Below are 19,078 nucleotides of genomic sequence, written 5' to 3'. Positions count from 1 at the left end.
CCAAATCCCAAATGACCCTATTCATTTGTGTGGTTGGCTCATTAAACTGTTGTGTTTGTGCATGCGTACAACGTCTGTGGTGTGTTTGTGCGTGAATTCACCTAGGAGTACATAAAGGGGTCAAGCGCTAGTTCCTAAGCCCCACCTGAGTTACTCCAAAATGCACTGACTGATAATTTCTTATCGTACAAATATATATAATTGTATCTCAAATGTCTCAATCCATTTTTTTTCTAAACCGGTTCATTTGTTATCCTCTACTATGGGGAAAAAGATTTATTGAACCTCTCTGTGTCTCCACCACCCTCCCACCACACACTTACACACACATGGGGACATGATCACTACCTTCAAAATTCTCAGAGGAATTGATAGGGTCGATAAGGATAAAATGTTTAACTCGGGTGGTACGCGAACAAGGGGGACACAGGTGGAAACTGAGTTCCCAAATGATCCACAGGGACGTTAGAAAGAACTTTTTCAGTGTCAGAGTAGTTAATAGATAGATTGCATTAAGCAGTGATGTGGTGGAGGCTGACTCCATACACAGTTTCAAGTGTAGATATGATAGAGCCCAGTAGGCTCAGGAACCTGTACACCAGTTGATTGACAGTTGAGAGGCGGAACCAAAGAGCCAAAGCTCAACCCCCGCAAGCACAAATAGGAGAGTACACACACACACACTCACTCAAGCACTCAAACACTCAAACCCTCAAAGACAAATTCTTCAGGACAAATTCTTTCTCAACTCTCCAAAACTTGTGTCCCTAATTAAACAACCTTAACAATTATGCCTTAATGAGGCACCTCGTTGGGATAACGAAACTAATCACTAGCTTTCTCAAACTGTCTCAAACATTCTCCTCTATCTGCTCTACTTCATCTCTCATCGTATTCTCAATCATGGTATAAAACAGTCATACCCAACACATACACAAATTCTCATAAGTACACTTATACTCATAAATACACACTCATAAAAACACTCATACTCAGAGTGAGAAGACACAGCAGGAGGCATTAAGCAACATGATCTCTTGGTGCTTGTGCTGCATATATGAATATTATACATATGTGCAGCTCAAGCACATATATCTAAAAATATACAAAACCTGAAATATTATACAGTCATCTGATACTTGAGCCAAAAATCCGTGGAAAACCCTTGACAGTTTCCGGGAATGGTGAAACTTTGCACAAGGAAGGACCCGGAGAGAGAGAGAGAGAGAGAGAGAGAGAGAGAGAGAGAGAGAGAGAGAGAGAGAGAGAGATTATTTGCATACGTGTCAAAAAGCTAGGTTTTATATCCAATGACTAATACTCCGAGACGATGTTTGTGTGTCTACGAGGCTTTCAAACACCAAACTTTCTCTCATTCATAGCTTTGGAGTAAGCAAAAATGAAAGTCATATATACGTTAGAGCTTTTCACCTCCATGCTCAAGTTTCGGGCAGAGGGACTGACTGGACGGACCCAGAGAGAGAGAGAGAGAAAGGAGAGGGAGAGGGAGAGAGAGAGAGACATAGAGAGAGAGAGAGAGAGAGAGAGAGAGAGAGAGAGAGAGAGAGAGAGAGAGAGAGAGAGAGAGAGAAAGGAGAGGGAGAGGGAGAGAGAGAGAGGGGGGGGGGGGGGAGAGAGAGAAAGAGAGAAAGTGTGTGTGTTTGTGTACGAATTCTCTTCCTTGTGTTCTAAGCTCGAGGTAGATTCGAGGATCACTTTCCAAATTTTAAGTCCCCGTGGCGATCTGGTAACACACTCCTCTGGCGTTTCGCGAGCACTTTGGCTTGGGTTCGTATCCTGGCCGGGGAGGATTGACTGGGCGCCAATCCTAAACAGTAGCCTCTGTTCACCCAACAGTAAAACGGGTACCTGGTTGTTAAAAGAGAGAGAAAGGGATATATAGAAGACTTGAGAATGGGAGAAGGGCTAGACGGAATGGAAGAGAAAGAAAGATGACGAGAATTAGAGAAGAGAAGGACACAGAGATGTGAAGACTGAACGGTATGGAATAGAGGAGGGCTTGGGATAGAGCCCCCCCCCCCCCCACACGTGATGGGAAAGAGAATGAAGGGAATGAAATTGGCAAAGGGGGATGAAAGGTAGTGAAGATGAGACAGGAACGGAGGAGGGAAATGGGAAGGCGGAAATAAAGACAGGACCAAATATAAATCAGAGAAGGAGGGGGAAGAAGAAACTCAAGAGTCTAATTCTATTATAAACATTCTCCAGTGTGGGTGGTGGTTGTCCCGGCTTACTAATTCGTCGCTGGGCTGTGTCGACTACCTGGTACGGGGTGAGGGGAGATGGTAGGCGGTGAGGGGAGATGGTAGGGGGTGAGGGGAGATGGTAGGGGGTGAGGGGAGATGTTAGGGGGTGAGGGGAGATGGAAGGGGGTGAGGGGAGATGGTAGGGGGTGAGGGGAGATGGAAGGGGGTGAGGGGAGATGGAAGGGGGTGAGGGGAGATGGTAGGGGGTGAGGGGAGATGGTAGGGGGTGAGGGGAGATGGAAGGGGGGTGAGGGGAGATGGAAGGGGAGAGAGGGGAGATGGAAGAGGGTGAGGGGAGATGGTAGGGGGTGAGGGGAGATGGAAGGGGGTGAGGGGAGATGGTAGGGGGTGAGGGGAGATGGTAGGGGGTGAGGGGAGATGGAAGGGGGAGAGGGGAGATGGAAGGGGAGGGAGTGGGGGAGGGGTGAAACGTACAGACTGGGGAGTAGAATTTTTGTCTAATATCCTCCATCTCCCACTCTTGTTTACCTGTCCCTCATTGAAGACGTTTTGAGGCCTACGGGCCAGTAGGTCACAGAATTGGGCACAGTGCTGTAAACTATTATTATTTTTGTTGTGGTGACCTGGTTGTGGTGACCTGGTTGTGGTGACCTGGACATCACAACCACTGCTCTGTGACCCGCGCTTGGCTCAGAGGTCAAGCCGGCTCTTCGACATATCCACAGAGGTGGGGGGGGGGGGGGAGGGGAGAGGGAGGGACAAGTAATGGAAAACTATATAGTTTAAACATATCTCTCTCTCTCTCTCTCTCCCTCCCTCGCCGCTGCTGGAAGCCAGCAAATCACAGAGATCAAAAGAAGAGTTAGATGTTTTCCCTTTCCACTTGCTTTTAGGAGATATCTTGTCCAGTTGTCCCTAGTAGTAGTTCCCTACTCCTTCAAGCCTCAAGGAGGCACGTCTTCCTGCCTCCTCCTCCTCCTATTTTTCATCTACATCTTCCTTATCTTCTTGTCCTCCCTCCCTATCTTCTTCCTCCTCCTCCCTCATGTTTCTACGTTATCATTCTCTCTCTGCTCACCCCATCCTCTCAAATAGCGTTCTGTTAGGACAGGTTGGGTTGTTAGTGAGGCAGGGAATTATAGCAGTTTGTGTTTGTGGGAATAAATTATGCAAGACCTCACAGTACTATGCTGAGAAGATCAGCTAGATAATGCAAGCCTAAACTAGTCTTTGGGAAAATAGGAACAGCAGGCGATGAGTCACAATAACGAGGCTAAAGTATGTTAGTTGTAAAGTATTCTCAAGTCAATCCCTATCGACTTGAGAATGGTCCAGGACGAACCGAAACGTCGTCGTCCTTTCACTTTCTAATGTGTGGTCTGGTCAACATTCTTCAGCCACGTTATTGTGACTCATCGCCTGCAAATCTAATGTTTATCAGGTTTTGGGACACAAAACATGATGTTTAATAAGATGTTTCAGATAGTGCGCTACGGAAAATTTTAAAATATCAAAACGAAAACCACATACAAAACGCAGTCAAATCACACCATTGAAAGAAAAACAGTACAAATGAATTGGGAGTAATCATGTCGGAAGACCCTACTTTTAAAGAACACAATAAAGTAGCCGTCACAACTGCAGGAAATATAACAGGTTGGATAACAAGAACTTTTCAAACAAGAGATGCTATAGCATTGATACTCTTTTAGACACTAGTGCTCTCTAGGGTGGAATACTGTTGCGCACTAACAGCCCATTCAAAACTGTAGCAATTGCTGCCCTGGAGAACATGCAAAGATCTTTTACTGCCTGAATCAACTCAATAAAACATCTTAATTATTGGGACCGCTTAACAATTGTAAACCTGTATTCTGTAGAGAGCAGGCGAGATATACAATAATTTACACTTGGAAGATATTAGAAGCATTGGTTCCAAATTTGCTTCAGAAATACGACCACGTGAAAGCAGGAGACATGGCAGGATGTGCAGAATAGCCTCATTTTACACATAACAAAACTAGCTGACCTCTTACACAGTGTTCTAAAAGAGAATTTTAGAACACTGGGGGGTTGAATTTTAGGGGTTGAGCTCTAGCTCTTTGGCCCCTGTGCTAGTGGCTGTACAAGAATGTACAGCCACTAGCACATATACTACTATAGGAATGTAGGAATATACTACTCTTGTATATTTACAAAATAAATAAATAAACGCCTTCAAAGTGCTATTGATCAACCATGATGTGATTCATGTCAGGCTGCGAGCAGCTGAAACTAACAGCCTAGTTGACCGTACTACTAACCAGGAAGCCTGGCCAGAGACCGGGCCGCGGGGACAGAAGACAGTTAATCATGGCGGATTGTGTTTGTCAGACGGTGAATCATCACGAAAGGATGAGAATATATATATATATATATATATATATTATATATATATATATATATATATATATATATATATATATATATATATATATATATATATATATATATAATACATATTATATATGTATTATATGTATATGTAGATATAATACAAAATATATTTTCCGAACTAACAATCAAGAAATCAAAAGTGCCCAGCGAATATTCCAGCGGTATCACGTTTTCTTTCGCCATTAACCATAGAGAATGGGAGGATGTCCAGGAGCGGCAGACAATTAGTGCCCCGCTGTGTCCGGAGGGAGGAGGACGGTTACACGCTCGCTCGTGAGTGTTCTCGTGTCTGCGTCCTCTCGGTGCAATCCTCACGTGGAATTATTAGCTCTAGTGCGAGTTCTAGAGCCCGTTGTGTGCTCTAGGGGGTCATTGAGTGCTCTAGAGGTCAAGTGGTCGAGGAACTGACGGCGTAACCTCTTGCGGACAGCGATCTGACGTTCGTTTGATTTACAAACCAGATTTTTAAGGTAAATTTTTGTTTTCGACTTTTATATAGCATTCTGGCTTGATAATTATCGTGCCTCCTTTTATTGAATCAGTTTCAATAAATAATGAATCAGAATCGATAAAAAATTGAAAAATTTATTGAATAAAATGAAATATTTTATTGCGTCTGATATTGAATCAGTGAAGCCTTTCTGGGGCTCTATTGGTCAACTGAATTAAAACATCTAACCTACCCTATGCTTATGTACAAAATTATACGTTGAATGGTTAATATATATTTGAAAAATAGTTTTTTTTTTTGGGGGGGGGGAAATGGTTAAAAATTATGAATGTGTCTTTATTTGAGGAGAGCTTGACGGGCATTCTAACACATTGTCGCTTCATGCAGGTCGGCGTTCAATTCCCGACCGTCCAAGTGGTTGGGCCCCATTCCGTCCCATCCCAAGTCTATCCTGACCCCTTTCCAGTGCTATATAGTCGTAATGGCTTGGCGCTTTCCCCCCTGATAATTCCCTCCCATGTACACCCTCACCCACGTCCTCCCTTCCCACACACACACACACACACACACACACACACACACACACACACACACACACACACACACACATGCAACGGATGGAATGTATTAGGCAGTGATGTGGTGGAGGCTGACTCCATACACAGTTTTAAATGTAGATATGATAGAGCCCAGTAGGCTCAGGAACCTGTACACTTGTTGATTGACAGTTGAGAGGCGGGACCAAAGAGCCAGAGCTCAACCCCCGCAAGCACAAATAGGTGAGTACAAATAGGTGAGTACACACACCATTGTGTCTGGGGCTGACGCTCGAGATTCGTGGTCCTAGGGGTCCGGGGATCGATCCCCGGCGAAGGCGGAAACAAATGGACAGAGTTTCTTTCATCCCTGATGCCCCGTGTTACCTAGCAGTAAATAGGTACCCTGGGAGTTAGACAGCTGCTACGGGCTGCTTCCTGGGTGTGTATGTGTGTGTGTGTGTGTGTGTGTGTGTGTGTGTGTGTGTGTGTGTGTATGTGTGTGTGGGTGGAAAAAATAGTTAGTAGTAACAGTTGATTGACAGTTGAGAGGCGGGCCGAAGCCCCGCAAGCACAGCTAGGTGAATACAAAGAAGCGTAGCCTAACAATCTAACCTTACCGAAAGGATATTCGGAATAATTTTCCTAAGACACCATAAACATAAATCTGTTAATATATTGACCATACCGAATAATATCCCCCATGAATGGTAAATAATTACTGAACACAAAGACAAAATAATTAGGAAAAAATCAGCAACAATTAAAATAAAAAATAGACAAGCCGCATCATATCCCATAGAGGGACAGATACGGAACTAAAACAATTAGGCAAAAATCAACAATAATTAAGAACCTCTCCCAAGAAAAATGTAAATGAAAAATGTAAATACAAGAAAAATGTAAATGACTGTATTTTCGTAGTATTTTCGTAGTTTTGCAATTGGTCTGCGCCTCTGGGCTGCGAGGCACTTAGCAACGCCTCGCACAGGGACCACACAATACCCATCACATTAACTCGTGGAGTAAATTCAGAGAGACTATTGTGTGAATTGTTTCTGCTCCAGTACAGACATCCTCCAGCGGAGCCAGTGTGTGTGTGTGTGTGTGTGTGTGTGTGTGTGTGTGTGTGTGTGTGTGTGTGTGTGTGTGTGTGTGTGTGTGTGTGTGTGTGTGTGTTGCTGGCTGGAGCCTCCATGAGTGAACTGAAGCACTAATCCTCTTTTTGAAATCGGCATTTTATTGTTTGTTTTTATTTGTTGTGTGGGGGTAGGGAGGTGTGTGTGTGTGTGTGTGTGTGTGTGTGTGTGTGTGTGTGTGTGTGTGTGTGTGTGTGTGTGTGTGTGTGTGTGTGTGTGTGTGTGTTCTCAGGCTACGGTACTTCGTGTGTGTGTGAACGTATATTCGAGCACAATACTTAGTGAATGGATGGCACGAATATAAAGCTTCCTGTTCAAACTAGGCTGTGTGAATCTTGGCGAGGGAACTCTTTGTTAGGAAGAGAGCGTTCTCATATCTCATGTCAAGGAATACATGATTTATTACGTAACATATTTCGCAAAAGTTGTAGTTTATACTAAAATAAACCTAGATTTATTTTATTATTATTATTATTATTTGTATTAGTAGAATTGTTATTATCTTAATTTGTGTTTTTACTAGATAGAAATATTATGAATTCTTTACGAGTTTGTTAATACATAGCCTAATACCGGTTTGAATTTAATTTTCGTACGCCGACGATAACAAATATTATTTTGTAGACTGAGATTAAATTGCATTAGTTTTTAACATATAATTGCTAGTGCGGTGTAGATAAATACTGTAGGGTATAATACATTATATTTTATGGCAATATTTATATCTGGGTATAAATCGGTTTATTTAAATATGCTATAAACTGCAGTAGTTTTCATTTACAGTTGTGGCTGAATTCATAGCAATTTTGAAATATTAATAAATAATTATAATAATATTGTGGAATACAGTAATGCCTGTTTATATATCTCCGTATAAGTGGCCTTTTTTTTTAACCTAGAAGGGGTTTCACCTCTGGTGCAAGTGTAGGGACCCATAGCCTCGGAGAAGGAAATAAAGAGTACTCAGAGAAGACCTTGTGGCTATATATATTGTACTTCTCTTACCTATGAATTCTTCACTGTTCATGTTATATATGTTACAACCACTCGGTTCTTTTGCATAAATAAAATGCTATTATAACAGTTTATGTGAAGGCGTTCTTTAGCCTTGCTTAATTAACATTGAGGTGTTGTCTAAATCTATATTTTTTCATAATAAACTGTGTATCCCATCATTTTACTTGTCTCAGTTTCAAATTTATTTATTGTAATATTTTTAGTTTAGAAAACCGTAGAAATACTATCCCTCTCAATCACTTACAACCATTCTCAAATTACCTTCAGTAACTATAGTTATTTAGTAACAATTAGCACCGTGGTAGGAATATCCTTTGGTTACCTATTTTGGGGCGTATGGATCTCCGAGCAAGTTTTCAATTCTGTATATCAGTACAAAATAAAACACAAAGCTATGTACATAAATTGACTTAGTATAGATTAAGGAAAGACTTGGCAAATACTAATGTGTGTGATAAGAAAGCTGTTGAATTGCGGAACCAGTTATTGGGAAACATAATACACAGGGGAATCACTGGATTGTTTCAAGCGCAGGTTTGACATATGAAGTGTATAATTACTCAAATAATTACCTAAAGACGACATGGAAGTGGTCTATACATAGTTACTGATAATAGGCGATAATAGAAAGTCAATACGGATTATCATACGATTATTTAGAATTTTAATGATTATATATGTATATAATAGACCTAAATATTTAATATTTTTATTTGTTGTGTATTCTTAATATATCAAAAAGATAAAAATCTTTTTGAAAATTAACATTATTGTTATAAATTATACTGATAATTGATAATACTGTGATTTTTTTTAATTATAGATGAATAGGCTTTATAGAAATTTCTTTTATAAATTTGCATTATTATTGCAAATTATACCGGGTAATTGACGTGTATAATTATTATAGGTAATTAGGTTTATATGCAATTTATTACTGACCGGTTATAGTTAATGTAATCATTATTAATAATAATTAAATATTATACTTTAGAGAAATAATGATCAAAAACATTATATTTACAATCTCACATAATCGCCAGAGGTAATGAACTATAGACAGTTATTGTAGATAATTATAGACTATTATAGGTATTTTCATAATGACCATTGTTAATTATCTTATAATTAATGTTCACATAATTATTATAATGAGTATATGTGAAAATTAATTATATTTTAGTATAATCATAGATTGTAGGTAATATTAAGTAATCATGTATATACAGTGATCATGTTATAGATACTAATTACGCATTGTAGATAATAATTTTTTATTTATAACTTTCAATAATATTTAGATCAGGGTTAAAGATGGTTATAGAGATAAATTAATGATAAATGAAGAGATTATGATTAGTGGTTATTTGTAATAGTAATTGATAAGGAGAAACTTGCTACAATATCGTAGTGTTTGAATGACGATGGGGAACAGACCCGATGGTTGTACCTTACCTTGAGGGGCTTCCGGGGCTCAGCGTCCCCGCGGCCCGGTCGTCGACCAGGCCTCCTTGTAAGTTTATTTTTAAACCAAAATTCCATCCGAATTTTGTTCGGATGGATTTTTTGTTCCTAGATTACTGTTATTTTCTAATTGCTTATGCTTCTAAAGCGGATATTATTTCCCTTCAAACGCTGCTTTAATCTTTGTATTAATCAGCTTTGAGGTCCATAGACGTCTTGAAAGTAGCTGAAGGAATGTTGATTAATGAAACAATATGTCACAGTTCTAGATAAGGAGTCGGCAGGCTTCAAATACCATCAAGACGTTTTCTCTAAGCTGTCTTAAGGCAGAACTAAGTGTGATGGGAATACCAGCCGTTTTCTATTCTTCTGAGGCATAAGTTATCAGAAAATAACACTACGTAAGAATAACAATTTGTTCATATGTTTCCTGAATCATTTTTTTCCCTGCAAAATTAATTGTTATTTATTATATTGTATTTATAATTAATTTATTGTATTTAATTTTCATTATAAAAAGTTAAAACAATATTCTAGCAGACCACTGGTAGGTAAAGTTAGCAATTGGCTATAAGAGATTCTACCCAGATTAGGAAGGTAGGGCTGAGGATTTCTGGTAGACATCATGACACGGTCCTCAGGGTATCTGGATTGTACCTGGATGTGGTTCTGGGTCGAGCTGGCTCTCTCTGGTTACCTGCCTGGTTCGTTACTGGCTGGTTGAATAGTAGCTCGTTTGATTGGTTCGTTAGTCTATCTGTTACTGTGACAGTTTTGGGTTATTTACAGTTTGGGTTCGTGTCTCTCTCTCTCTCTCTCTCTCTCTCTCTCTCTCTCTCTCTCTCTCTCTCTCTCTCTCTCTCTCTCTCTCTCTCTCTCTCTCTCTCTCTCACTCTCTCTCTCTCTCTCTCTCTCTCTCTCTCTCTCTCTCTCTCTCTCTCTCTCTCTCTCTCTCTCTCTCTCTCTCTCTCTCTCTCTCACTCTCTCTCTCTCTCTCTCTCTCTCTCTCTCTCTCTCTCTCTCTCTCTCTCTCTCTCTCTCTCTCTCTCTCTCTCTCTCTCTCTCACTCTCTCTCTCTCAACACCATTGCATCTTTTGCTCTGTCACATCGTCAATCATTCTGGTTCTTCCATTTGTATTATTTATATTTCATCATCTCCACTCCGCCAACCGCGCCGGTTTATCATAGTCTTCGCTCCCCTGACGCATTACTCCCTGTTTCTCTTTTGCCGCGTCTGTGTCGGTCTGTGTCGGCCTCTTTGCGTCGGTGTTGGTCAGTGTCGGTCTTTCCAAGCTTAGGTCTGCTTTTGGCGTGTGTCGGCCTGTGTCTCTTGGTTTTTTTGTCGGCCTTTGAGTGTTGGTTGTTCTGTGTCGGTCTGTGTCAATACCTGTTCATACTGTCTACATCCACACTCCTTATACTCGTGGCCACACTGGCCTTCAACACCCCGGGCACACCCACGCCCACACACCCCACTCGCCCACGCCCACACACCCCATTCGCCCACGCCCACACACCCACTACACTCTCTTTACACTATCGCCTTATACCACTTAACATAAACGCTTGCCAAAACCCTAGTATCTTAGCATATTAGATTCTAAACTGACCAAAATTTCCGCATGCTCCAAAGTTAGCTAATTGTGAGAATAAGTTGATGCGAGGGTCATGAGTGAGACTTCTCGCCCTCCCTCTGATTGGCTGATTCTGGGTTTGTTGACTCGCCTAATTGAGGCTCCCATGTCCAGCTGAGAGGGTGTGTGTGTGTGTGTGTGTGTGTGTGTGTGTGTGTGTGTGTGTGTGTGTGTGTGTGTGTGTGTGTGTGTGTGTGTGCCTGGGCAGACATCGAGTGCCTCCTGTGAGTAGATTATGCTTTTGGGGGCCTGTGTGTGCTTGTGCGATTTGTTTGCGTTTGCAAGTGGGGTCTTACGTGTGAAGACACACTCACGTGCGTGCATTCCCTCACAAATCCTTCTGCTGGAAGACAAATGTCGATGAATGACTAGGTGACGAGGCTTCAAGAGAGAGAGAGAGAGAGAGAGAGAGAGAGAGAGAGAGAGAGAGAGAGAGAGAGAGAGAGAGACACACACACACACACATAATGATAAGGAAATATGCGAAGCACGCAATGGGTTTCCAGGAAGTTTTCAAACTGGAATCTGATCTGTGCCAAGATCTAATAGTTCCTGTGGAGAAAGCTGTGAGAAGAGAGACCAGCCAAAATATTAGTGGTGATGAAAGACACCCTCCCCCTCCCCCAGGCATCTGGCAACGGAAGCTTAGAGGCAAGTGTACAGCATCATATCCACAACTTGTTTTAGTATTTAACTTACTAGTAAGGGAAGAACTCTCTCTGAAGTTTGGATTACAATGTGCGTCATTGAACTACTGATTTGTACTGCTATCCAATATCCAACACTCCAAGCAGGTTACTAGTGTGATGATTCGTAAGATCAACATAGATTCAGAGACGACTAAAAAACGCTTAACTTTTGGGACAAGATGACAACACTCACACAGAAGAGAGAGGGTTGAGTAGTCTGTAACAAGACTATCTTATAGGTCTGAAAAAATGGCGCCTGCCTTGCTGAGACAAATGCAAAGTCACATAAATCTGAACAAGAGTTAGAAGGCCACAGAAAACATTGAACAGTGAAGGAGAAACGACTTTTGGCGCCAGAAAAAGGAGAAAAATTCGAAGAGACAAAATCCCCATTTAACACCAGAGGACATATTTACCGAATCATTTAGGCAGCATATACCATACTTCTCAAGGTTCAGATGGCTGTGTATAACCTATGTATAAACCATTCTTGAGTATACTCACTCGGTCAGGCTGGCATCTTGAATAAAACATTTTTTTTTTGTATTTAAAAATCCTCAACGGCTCCCTAAATTAACGGGCTGGTCCGTTTTCTATTCGTGGCTCCATCGCTTAGGTTAGACTCGGGTAATTTCGTACATAAGTTTTCTGACGTTGTGGTAACTTGAGAAGACTTAAATTGAAGGAACCAGCGTTCACCACACTGAGAGATGGAACAGAGGGGACATAATAACGTCTTAGATGATTTTAAGATGAATTCACCACAGAGAATCTATGATCAAAGCAAAGAACAAGAGAATGAGGGAGATAGATAAAGTGGAGACACATGTAACGTGAGAATCGTTGATAAATAGGAATAACGTGAGAATCGTTGATAAATAGGAATTACGTGAGAATCGTTGATAAATAAATAGGATTAGATGAAGCTGTCGAAGTTAATCCAATGCACACTCGCGCGCGCGCGCGCAGAAAAGTAATTATGCTCAGGTATGAAATGTGAAAATTTGTGGACATTGTAAATGTTATCCTTTGGTTTTGTGTTTGACCGTGAATGGTTGTGTGGGTCACTCTCACTACCACCGCCGTCTGCAACACCATCCAACCATCATTACACCCTCCGGCGTCACTATACTGACGCTATATGCACTTCCATATAGCTCCTTCACCAGCCCTCCACTCCAGCCCCCTATATTACACCCCTTGCACTCAATCCCCCTCCACTCGACTCCCAATATTCCACGCCCTCCACTCGATCTCCACTCTACTCGATCTCCACTCCACTAGACCTCCAACTTTCCTCCACCACACCTTGACTCTAACCCCCCCCCCCCCTTTCCCCCCAGAAGCCCACGCCTCTCTCATCTCCCCTTGGTCAATACTATTTCTCTCTCTCTCTCTCTCTCTCTCTCTCTCTCTCTCTCTCTCTCTCTCTCTCTCTCTCTCTCTCTCTCTCTCTCTCTCTCCATTCCTCTCTTCCATTCGCTTTGTCCTTCAACTTCTCTCCCTCTAGGATATTCTCTTTCCCTCTCCATCCCATCCCTCCTCTCTCTCCTTCCTCTCTCCCTCCTCACTCCCTCCTGCCACTCTTCCTTCCTTCCCTCTCTCCGTATGAGAGCAAATTCTTTCAACAGAAGCGGCCACAAGCCTCCAACATCCAGGTATTCTATTTGTTTTTCCTTAAGTTGACAACATACACATAACCTAATCACGTGTTGGTGATTCTTCTTCCATCTAATAATTGATTAGATATGCAAGACAAGGGCTCGCTAAGATGGTCTTGATATTCTTCAAGAACAGTGACAAGTACTTCGTCTGGCCCTGGGAACGTGTTAGGCTACTTATTTGTTTAATAACCTCTTTGGTAACTACTAAACGAGCCAATTTGCCCTCTTGTTACCTTTATTTGTTCAGCTACAGGTAAAATATGAAGTTCTTGTCTAGAAGAAATACCTATTTGAAACATTACCCATGGGCCTATTTATTTATATTATTTGAGCACATTTTTCTCTAGCATATTTTCTCAAATATAAGTTAATATTTGTATTAGAATGGGTTGGCCTAACTTTAGTTAGGTGGTTAGACTCTGTTGACAATTATCGTTATTTATATAATCTAGCCTCAGGCTAGGCTCGTTAAAGCTGCTCCCGATCCCCAAGATACATTCATCAAGTTTAACGTAGTGTGTATTAACAATCGATGATATTTTTTATATGTAAATTAATATTAGTTATATGTATAGTTAGGCCTAGGTTAGGCGTGTAGGTTCTGTTGGCAATTATTTGCTGTTGAAATACACGTGGGTGAAGCATTTCAGTTCGTCCTCAATCTGTTCATTTACCTCAGCGGCCGACCCCTTCCGTCCTCCAAACAAAGACCCAAAAGTGATTCCATCCACCCGCCAAACCCCCCAGGTGTTTATGAATGGTAAACGGTTTACACACGACTCACAACTGATGACGTTCGAACACTTCCGGAACAAGTGTTGTGTTCGAACCACAACACTGTAAATGCTTCACCCACGTACTAAAAGTACAAATAATCGCCAACAGAACATAAACACCTAACCTTACCTAACCCATGCTTAAATATACCAATATAAAATACTATTAATTTATATGTTAGAAAATTTCTATTCTGAATGAACAGCATGTTAAAGTTCATGAATGCGTCTTTGGGGTCGACCGCTGGATGGAATGGACTTGGTTGCGTCATCAGTTGAGTCGCATGTAAAATTTTCTTCTTTCATTGACAAGGAGGGTTGGTTGATGGGTGGATTAACGAGCATTTGGCCTTCGTTGATGAGGTCGGGTTGAAGAAACACTTATCTACGTGCCAAACCTGATTACTTAGTCATTTGTTGATTTAATATACAGAGCAGAGGCCTGGTCGACGACCGGGCCGCGGGGACGCTAAGCCCCGGAAGCACCTCAAGGTAACCTCAAGGTAGCATGCATAATAAAATCCCAAATATAGACGTGTTTATGATGAACAAGTCCACAAGGGCCGTGACGAGGATTCGAACCTGCGTCCGAGAGCATACCAGACGCTGCCTTAATCGACTGTGTAACGTGTCTGTGATAAAACTCAAGTCTCACAGTACTTCTGGTTGATAGACTTTTTGAGTTCATTATTGTTCAGTAGTGCGTGTGACTGGACAGTCCAGAGACGCGGGTTCGATCCCCATGTAAATGGATGATCACACATCATACCACACAATCCACTGATATTACACCCTGGTGACTCGACCTAGTGTCCCTGAAGTGTGCAAGCCGCAAGCCGACAATCAGGGTGACAGAACGGTCCGTTTTCTGTCGGACAATGACTCTGAGGCGGCCTCAGAGAGCGATACATGTAAGATACACGTCGCAAGAAGCCGTTTAGCAGCGATAGAGAGAGTGAAGGCTCTTACGGCCGTGAATTTCTAATGCTATAATTAACTCTTAGATTAGCCTCACCATCTCAACCTGAACAAATCTTGGGAAAGTCTAACAGGGCAGTTCAGTTGTTGAGAGAAATTATACCGTTAATCACGTCATTGGAAAGCCACAGTAAGGGACTAAGGATGATTTATTCACCCGATGAACGAGGGTGAATAATTTTTTTTCATTTTCCCTTATATAAGGTAATATGGGAGTGTAGTCCTTGCTGTGTTATGAGACAGAGTGTGTCTACTCACATCTCCATAACGAGTAGCAGCTCCTGGGCCCCGCCTTTCGTCCTCACTTTGCCTATTACAATGGTTTCTGAGCCTCTTTGCTATCATGCCTTCAAGTCTCCTGGAAATTATTTAAATCATACATATCATATTTAGCGATTCTGTGTACCTGCACAACACACTAATTGACGCAGAGACCTCGTTACCAGGTAGTTAAGTGTGATAATTAGCGTTGAGTGTATATTAGGAGAAGATTGAGTAATAATTATGATTTTTTTTTACTATTATGTTTTTAAGGATGGGTTTACAAAATCTTTTTTAGCAGGGCAGGAGTGCATGGGTTTACAAAGTCTTTTTTTGGGAGGGAAGCAGTGGATGGGTTTACTTATAGTCTTTGAAGGAGGGAAGGAAACTGGGTTTACTCATAGTCGTTTTTTAAGAGGGAAGAAGACTGGTTTACACAGTCTTTTAAGAGGATAGTGCTGGTTTACATAGGTGGTATACTGTTCTTTTATGGTCTTCAGTGACGATCTCAAGTGCTCGGAGCATATTCTAGCAGAATCAGAGTTAACAAAGTGATGGATTTAAATATATTTCAAGTATATTTTAAGGTAAAATATTCTGCCAAACCACAGAATGTTTAACTAAACAATGAACCCATTACATGAACGAGTCATGTAAACTTGGAGATTACACGTCGTAATTGAATTAATATATTATATAAGCTTTTTTCGAAATTCCGAAAGGGAAAAAAATATTTCTCTCACCTTTTTCTCTATTTCATCTCTGTTCCTTTTCCCCCTTTCTCATCCTCTATCCCTCTATTTCCCATCTCAACCCTTTCCCCCTCTCTTCACTTCTCTTCCCTCTCTTATCCATCAAAATCCACTCTCTCTCTACTCCACGCTAACACCCCAACAATCTCAATTCTTCTTCCACCCTTCTGCAACCTCTTACCATTAAGTATAAGATATATTGCCGGAACTGAAGTGAATGTTTTCAAAAGGCAATTGGACAAATTCCTGGGAGAGGCGCCGGATCAACTGAGTTGTAATGGATATGTTGGCCTGTGGGGACGCGGCAAGCAACAGCCTAACCGATCAAGTTATCACCAGTCATGCCCTAATACCCAAAGCCGGGCTTAGAGAGCACAATACATTTCAGAATCGACTACACGTAACCAATTCTCTTTAAAACCTATGTATAAACCTGGACGGTAGAGTGACGGCCTTGTTTCATGCAGGTCGGCGTTCAATCTCCCGACTGCCCAAGTGGTTGGGTACCATTCCTTTTCCCCCGTCCCATCCTAAATCCTTATCCTGATCCCTTCCCAGTGCTATATAGTTGTAATGGCCTAGCGCTTTCTCCTCATAACCTCCTGCTCTCAATATATATACTCAACACTAATTATCACACTTAACTACCGCAAACTACCTGCTAACGAGGCCTCTGGGGTCATTACTGTATTACGGACGGACACATAATTGCTAAATATGAAATGTTTAATTTAATTTTTTTGGAGATTCGGAGCTCTTTGATAGTACAGTAATGTACTGTATTGTGCTGTATTAATTACCTTAACTATACTGCGCACACACACACACACACACACACACACACACACACACACACACACACACACACACACACACACACACACACACACACACACACACACACACACACACTTTTTAGTGTCAGAGTGGTTGACAAATGGAATGCATTAGGAAGTGATGTGGTGGAGGCTGACTCCATACACAGTTTCAAGTGTAGATATGACAGAGCCCGATAGGCTCATGAATCTGTACACCTGTTGATTGACGGTTGAGAGGCGGGACCAAAGAGCCAGAGCTCAACCCCCGCAAACACAACTAGGTGAGTACAACTAGGTGAGTACACACACACACACACACACACACACACACACACACACACACACACACACACACACACACACACACACTTTGTGTGTTTGTTCACTGTATATATATAACTTATATATACAGAATGTTGCTGTCTTCTACAAGTCTGTAAATCTTTTCCTCTGTGAGTTTGGGTGATTATCAATTTTTTTTACTTGGGTCAGAACATTGTGCACATCCAGTTAATTAATATATTGATAAAAAGCCTCGACATGTTCTCGTTTTATATAAAAGATTTATCTTATGATTTTTGCTATTTTATTCTTAAATTAAGGTATTTGTTTTTCTTTAAAACTAAATACTGTTATTTTTTTTAAATACGCGCATTTGCTAATGCAGTAATCTTGTCCTCTTTACAGGAAGGTGTAGTGGAGTAAGCACGGAGGTATCACCTGATTGGCTGCTGCTCGTCTCGACCTGTGATTGGCAGATACTCCGACCAGTAATATCGCAGTATTTGCTGAAATACTACTACCACCAGAGGGGCTCTCGAGGCGGCAACACTGACATCCATGCCCTCTACACGAATGACATTGCGGCAAATATTTGAAAATTGTGAAAGGGCTCCCAACCGTTAATTATCAATGTAACGGAACTTGGGAGTGACCGAACTCGCTAATTCAGTCTCGGTTTTGTGGAGTGTAAACAATTGCGATATTGTGTGTACGTGATTGTTATTCTGATAGTGTAGTTACGTTGTGCTATTGTATAGTACTTGTTATAAGACTTTAATAGCGGAAGTTGGATTTTAGTAAAACAATTGATTTGATAAAGTTACGTGATTCCGACAAAGATTTCTGGGGCCAGATTCACGAAAGCACTTACGAACCTGTACATCTTTTCTCAATCTTTGGCGGCTTTGTTTACAATTATTAAACAGTTAATGAGCTCCGAAGCACCAGGAGGCTGTTTATAACAATAACAACAGTTGATTGGCAAGTTCTCATGCTTGTAAACTGTATAATAAATGTAACCAAAGCCGTCAAAGATTGAGGAAAGATGTACACGTTCGTAAGTGCTTTCTTGAATCTGGCCCCTGACTAGTAACTCGAGGTCTTAAGTAGATTACTGAATCCAAAAGTGATATTAATTTGGATTAACGCGAACATTTAAAATCCTACCGAACAATGAATATTAGGAGAAATTAAAAACCAAATATTGGAATTGATGATAAATCTTTAAATGTTGGGACCCAATTTGCGAAAAACAGGTTGAAAATGTTAGTTATGTTTATTGTAGCTAGTTTCCTAAGATTAAACATTTGCTGGATTTATTATTTTAACCACAATTGAGAACTCAGAACAGCTGGTTAGAACTTTAATTTGAACTTGATTAATTTTTTAATTTGATTAATTTGATTAATTATGAACTTGGTTAATTTTGTTGAACAAATTAATTGAAATTGAAATTTGTGTGACATGCTTTGATAAAGGAAAAAAATCTAAGCATATAATTACTTAATTACTTAGTATACCTGGGCCTTTTTTAATATATATATATTTTTATTTTTGTTTTGATGTCAAACTTTCAATAATAACATTATTTTTGTCCCTCAGGTACAAAGAAAGTGGAAATAAAACAGAAAAGTTAAAACAGAACACTTTGATATAAAACACTTTGATCAGAGTAATACTTTTGATATTGAACTAACGTGTTTTTGAAAATTATTTGATGTGGAAGCTCCACTAATTTGATTCGGCAAAAATTCGTCAAAAGACCAATTTGTCAGTTGAAATTAATTGAAAAAAAAACTACGTAAATACAGGTCGACAAAAGAACACTGAAACGAATAGAACCGCGAGAACCGCGATAATAGAACCGCGAGAACCGCGAGAACCGGGAGACTTTCTCTCCACCGGAAAAATTGGCATTATTTACCTGTGCTAATTAAGAAAAAGTGGTTCTG

This window comes from Procambarus clarkii, chromosome 80, assembly GCF_040958095.1.
Source record: "Procambarus clarkii isolate CNS0578487 chromosome 80, FALCON_Pclarkii_2.0, whole genome shotgun sequence".
Lineage (NCBI taxonomy): Eukaryota > Metazoa > Arthropoda > Malacostraca > Decapoda > Cambaridae > Procambarus > Procambarus clarkii.
The sequence above is the reverse complement of the archived record's forward strand: the minus strand, read 5'-3'. Positions refer to the sequence as shown.